This window comes from Ruditapes philippinarum, unplaced genomic scaffold (genome assembly GCF_026571515.1).
Source record: "Ruditapes philippinarum isolate M1 unplaced genomic scaffold, ASM2657151v2 ctg2559_1_1_1_1, whole genome shotgun sequence".
NCBI lineage: Eukaryota > Metazoa > Mollusca > Bivalvia > Venerida > Veneridae > Ruditapes > Ruditapes philippinarum.
The window spans coordinates 87,230-93,456 of NW_026861847.1; the positions used below are offsets into that span (position 1 = coordinate 87,230).

The 6,227-nt window shown below is 31.6% G+C and overlaps 1 long non-coding RNA gene across 1 annotated transcript; it reads right to left on the reverse strand.

Moving 5' to 3' along the window:
• Nucleotides 1-2,494: 2,494 nt before the first annotated feature.
• Nucleotides 2,495-4,973, reverse strand: LOC132717097 (uncharacterized). The gene is made up of 3 exons (XR_009623912.1): nucleotides 4,883-4,973; nucleotides 3,123-3,203; nucleotides 2,495-2,581 (listed from the first exon to the last, which is right to left on the reverse strand). It is a non-coding gene; the product is annotated as an uncharacterized LOC132717097 (long non-coding RNA).
• Between the last annotated feature and the right edge of the window lie 1,254 nt (nucleotides 4,974-6,227).

Sequence of the window (6,227 nt, forward strand, 5' to 3'; positions counted from 1 at the left end):
CAATATACAAATGTATTAGATTTGAAAGTTACTATCACAAATCTTAGCTATATTTTTACAATCTTTTAAATGAAAACAGTCGTTTTTCTTAGCTTCTAATCTTTTTAGAATGTAATGTACGTGTATGAAACATTAATAATAAGGTGTTGCGCTTCCACGATGGGTGTTATTACCTTAATTAAGAAAGTTAAAACGCTTAAAATTTCGACTTTAATAAACGAGTACATGCATATATTGTTTTAATCTGATTTTCAATTGACTTGTTCTTGCACGTACAATTCTATATTTTTATATCCGTAATTTGAGCTGTTATGAACCTTGCACATTTAAATTCGTTCTATTTTGGTTGCTTGGGTTTTGGTTTTTTTTGTTTTCTTGATATAAGATAAGCATCAGTAATAATAATATCATATACAGTTGTATGTTGTATAAATTTATTATTATTATCATCAATTACATTTCAAATATTATATCAAAAGCTGAGACATTTTGGTATCTTCTCTTTATACATCTCTAAATAGAATAATAATACTCTGAAAGGACATATGCGCCATTACATATCAAACACAATGGGGGTTCAATGATATAAATGTTAGAGTAAATTTCGAATTTCAGCAATTTATAAATTGCCATACAGCAAGCATGTTTTGGTTTATAATACTGCAATATGCAAATTATACCTGTACACTTACCAACAGAGGGTGTTAATACAATATAGAAAGTGTACGTGTACATTGCAACGGTATGTAATGATGGGTTGGTCTACTTTCTTATCATTTAACCATGATTCAAATGTATTGTATTAACCAGTGCCATTACAAAACGTATATGGTACGAATGATCTTAACTGTTTTTTTTCTTCTTCTTTTTTTGTTTGCAACCCAATTAATAAACATAGTGTTATCTGTTCTTAAACCAAACAATCGTGCATGTATTTGAAATGCTTCTTAGTGACATTATGCCCATCAAATGATAGATTGTGAGTAAATATGTGAAAAACAAGATAAATTTATATTTTGCCATAATTCCTTTCAATCTTAAAGAAATTTCTATAAATATCCATCCGCATTTTCCTGAAACGTTTCGATTGATAAAAAACAGTGGGGTAATCTTTTTTGTATATTTAAGGCATATTTATATTTCATCCTAAACGTTCTTTCAATATCAACTGTTGGTCAGCCTCCACTATAACAGACAATCTTTTGAAATATATTGTCAAGTCAGCACACAACTTGCAAATTTACAAAACGAGCATAATGTCACTTTAATTCGAAATGAAAATACTTCTTCAAACTTGACGAGGAAATGTTTTTTGCGATATGAATGTTGTCTTTTTTTTTAATTTAAAAAAAGACAGTTGAAAGTTTCAACTGAAAATAAATCCATTTTTTTATAATAATTAACGGAATTGGCGTTTAAATGGATTCTGAAAGTTTTTTTAAGTAGATAATATTTTGAAAATTATGTCTTTGTAAGTAATTAATGAGCAATAGTTTGTTTATATCTCTTTAAAGGATCACATTTTTTCAAGTAGTTTAGCGAGATCATTTGGAGATTTCACAAGCCGGGGTCCACGCCTTGTTGGCTGTATTACAGGCGGTCGAACCTGTTCTGGTGCCTTTTCTCTTGGCATGCTAGGCTTATGTCCCAGCAAAAGCAGTATGTTATCTACTGTATCACAGAGTTGGTTTTCGAAGTTTTGCATTCGACTGAAATACACAAAATGTACAAGCTACAACAGCTGTAAAATTTTAATCCCAATTATAAAGATATAGCTCTAAAATGTATATACATTTACATCTGCCCTGTTAACAGAATGATTACCGATGTCACTATAAACTAAATTGCATCCTTATATTGATTTAAGGGGAAAAAAACAACAATTATTCCATATTATTTTTAAAGGAAATTGACTGTTTCCAGTCAGTGAAAAGATTTATGAAATTGTCCAAAACGGGATTAAAAATTGACTTTAACAAAACATGAATTATTTTTATTAATCATTGAAATTCGGACATAGAGAAACAGCTACCCAAAGTTGGAGCAGTACCTTTTGAAAGTTCGTAGGTGAAAAGGCGTGATTTTAGCATGTAAGAGCCTTGTCCGGTATATATCGTAATACAGTATTTAATATGGTGCTCCAAATCCTATTTGGTTCTCCCCTCCATTTGAAATCTTAGTAAGTTGATACAAATAATTTTGAGTATTTATCATTTTTGTATAATTTAAATTATGTCAGCCATCTCTAAATTGACACCCTCAAAACTCTAAAAAGAACCCTAGTCCCTCTTTCCATAAAATTTTTTTAACTAATTTTTTAACTAATGTAATTTTTAACAGATAAACTTGTTTAAATAAGCTACAAAACATATTTTTCATTATTGCAACCTGGATGCTGCCGACTTGTTATCAATATCTTCGAGATGTGGACTGGTGATGATATTTCGCGCACCCCCCTGGTGGCGCCGGTATCATCCTTGATGGTCCCAGGACTGCCGGCTGCTAGACGGTGCTGTCCCATCAGATGTGTCCATTGAAAATCTGTTTGTACCAACCGATGTCATGGGCATTGAAGTACTGGCTGCAAATATAGGAATTTATTTCATTTTTAAAAAAAAATCTTAAAGAAAACGCAAAATTCAGTTTAAAATCCAAATAACTTCTTATGAATATCATCTTTTAAAATTATATTTTTTCTGATATTCAAATGCTCCATGATTCTATCTTAAACAAGAATTTAATATTAAAAGTGTTTAAATTATAAAGATTGAAGACGATTTTGTATAGATTATGCACATATTAAATGTTTTAAATATATTTTGTTAAGTTTGTTTGGAGATACAGTGAACATATATATTAACGTTTTCCACATTACTTTGAATTTTTATATAAAATTTTATTTTGTGAAAATCATGCCAATGTATGAATCTGATTATGTGAGGAAGCTATCCAACTAGCTAAAGGAACGTCGGCTGTTTCTACCTCAGGTGCTTAAAATAATGCACGAAGGGGCACCTGATGCTTTTTCAACCAGTGAAAATGAATAAGTCGTGATATGACCATTACAATGCTAGAGAAAGAAATATTGCAATCCCAAAAACTGTACTTTATCTAAAACTAACTTTTATCAGCAGATGTTGTCCGGCTATGTCCGGGTGATTGCTCGGACGCTTTGACGGAAGTTCGTTTCCTTGAACTTGATTCTGGAATAAAATATATTGTTTAAGCTGTCTATCAAATGATAATAAAGTGCACAAATAGATTGCCTCCTATTTGTGGTCATGAATATTTTAATATACATAGGGATACTGAATGAATGTTATATTATGCCAGCAAAATATTATTTTATTCAACTCGTTCAATAACATTCAGTAAATGAACCTACACGAATTATAATAGATATTTTTATCAACATACCTACAATTAAGACTGTTTAAAGTGAAAAATTAATCAGTTTTCGGTGACGCGCCTATAGTTTAACGATCACATTAAGCTCGTCTTCACACTGTGTGTATAACGCAATATACATGTACATGTTTGCGTGATCGTGCAATACCATATTTATCGAGTCGCAAAATCGGCACGGATATGTGATAAACAATTTTATATGATAATAATGAAAATGATAACTATAAAGACATTCTTTGCAGAATGTCACTTCCGTTAGAATAAATTAAATACTCATAAAGGAACTTTGGTTGATAACAACATCGACAAAACTAAAATATTATTCAAAAGTGGTTTTAAGTACAAGGTTTTCACTTTTTTAAATTTGAAAAGAATCACTTGATTGAAATTTTTCTTAAATTTTTGTAACAAAATCATAGATAAAGAATTTCAAGATTGGTGCGTATGCTTGCAAAGGTCTTTTGTATAGTAAAGTCTATAAAAATGCTTTAAAGTAATGTACAATTTTCAACAGGTGTACGCAACTCTCTCACTGAACAAATTTAACAGGTTTAAAATAGAGATAAATTAAGAATCCAAAAAAAAGCCCAAGACAAAATTGAAAATGTTGCAGGCTCGGTTTGTTGAGCCTGTTCATGGAGGTAATGGAAAGTGCAAGTTACCGTTCACGCCCCTAGCACCGGCTTGAGCAATATTACTTTAATATCATGGTAATGGTGAAATTTTGAATTTAGAAACATCCGCAGATGTGTACATACGGTGGTTGATCATGGAACCTTCAATGTGACACAGCAGTGCCATTCCATGAAAAGCGGCGTATGGTCCCAAATTAAAGGAATGCGTGTGCCCTAACCGAGAAAACAATGGGCAGAACTAAATAAAATGAAATTTGAAAGGGAATCAGCGGTTATGAAGCCTGCATATCACAGATATGACGTCAAAAGACAAATTTAAAAAGCAGGCAACATCTCCTAAGGGTGATTCAACATTATTCAAGTAGAAATATTTGGAACCACCCAACAAGAAAAAATGCCATAAAAGTCAAAAAATAAAAGTAACCACAAAACACAAAGCGGCCTTCAGCTTTTCTAAGGTTAAATATGTTTATTTTTTACGATAAATCGTTTCATGTAATTATCAAATCGAAATGATTAAGCGTTTAAAAATTAAATTTGTCGTCGATAAAGTACATTAACAATAAACGAAACCCTTCGATACCTCTATCTCCTTGTCCGATCTCTATATGTAAATGTATATCGAGGAAGATTTGTTTTTTCAGAAACGAATGTCACTGCGCGCTATAAAAAGCTCTCGTAGGACTGTTTTGAACAAGGCTTAACAGTGATTTGATGCATTTTTCCTAGGTAATATTACTGAAAATACTTAGTTTGAAAAAGCAAAGAATGTTAATCAAACCCAATAAAGAAATGCTGAAGAACCGCTTTAAACGACATCTCTCTCATAGAACCAATACTTTTTAAAGATCTGTCTTTAAATGCTGTATTAATATCACTGTAAGCTTGTTGATGGAGATATCTCAAACGCTTTTGATGTCGGTTCTTCCTCACCCATTTGTCGGTCCCGCCCCCCGTCATAACGTCTTCGCCAGCAGAACGCCCGGTCCGCACTAAATAGTTCATGATTTACATTAAAAAATTTACACCGAGTGTCTCCATTTTTGAAATCAATGTACAGTATATATAACACGTTTTCATATATTGAAATCAAATATTTCTTTTATACACAGTTAAAAGAAAAAGGTTGTGTGATCAACATAGCAACTACTACGTATTTGGGACTGATATGAAAAAATTACCTGAAAACTTTTTGAAAGCATGTCAATACATTGTATATGAGCAAAGAAAGAGTAGTAACTATTAATCAATTATGCAATTGGATATTAAGGTATTAGGACCCTAATGGGCACTATCAGGAACTAAAGAATTGACATCATAGGTCAGATGTATACCTTAAAGTACACCTGTATGCAAAATTTAAACAAAGTTTACCGTACGGAATAGCAAGTTATGGCCACTTTTCTGAACTCAAGCTAGGATGTTATGAGGGCCCTTTTTAGAAATGAGGAACTTTAGATAATCTGCTTAATAACATTCTAATGAAACATGTTTTCCCATGAATTTTTGGTAAGAAACAAAAAGTACATTCAGGCTAACAGTCCACATAAGCAAAGATTATGGGTTTCTAACTTAAAATTTATGAAATCTGTATAAAAAATGTAACCCTAACCCCCACCCATTTTACCAACCATGTCTGACCATTTTTCTACTTAGGGAGCCTAATTCAAAAAATTCTTAAAAATTTACCCAAATGAGTGCCTGTTTTCAAAGTTTCCCTAAATTTTTAAAAAAGTATATTGGAGGTTTATCTTGTAAAATATGAAATACTTTTACCGTCTAGTTTTGATTATATTTTCACTTTTGAAAAATATCAGAGGTACCATATTTATTACTAGGATTTAGCATAATTTAGCCAATAAATACCTATATAAATTAAAAATTCACAATTAAACACTTTTTTGCTTTCCACATGGGACATGAGAGATACATAAATAATGTTAAAAGAAAAAAAAGAAAGAAAAAAAAGTTGACCCTTCTGGGGATTGAACCCATGGCCCTCATTTTCAATGTAGTTAACAGTAATTCTAGCCTGTTTGAATACTCTTCAAAGCGGAGGTAATGCATTAGGGTGCTAATACCTTAAAAAAACTGGAAATACAATTAATTAAATCACTGTTACGAATATATCAACTTTACCCTCGTTTTCGGCTTTTCGTCCCTTTGATTGCATGTGCGGTCTTT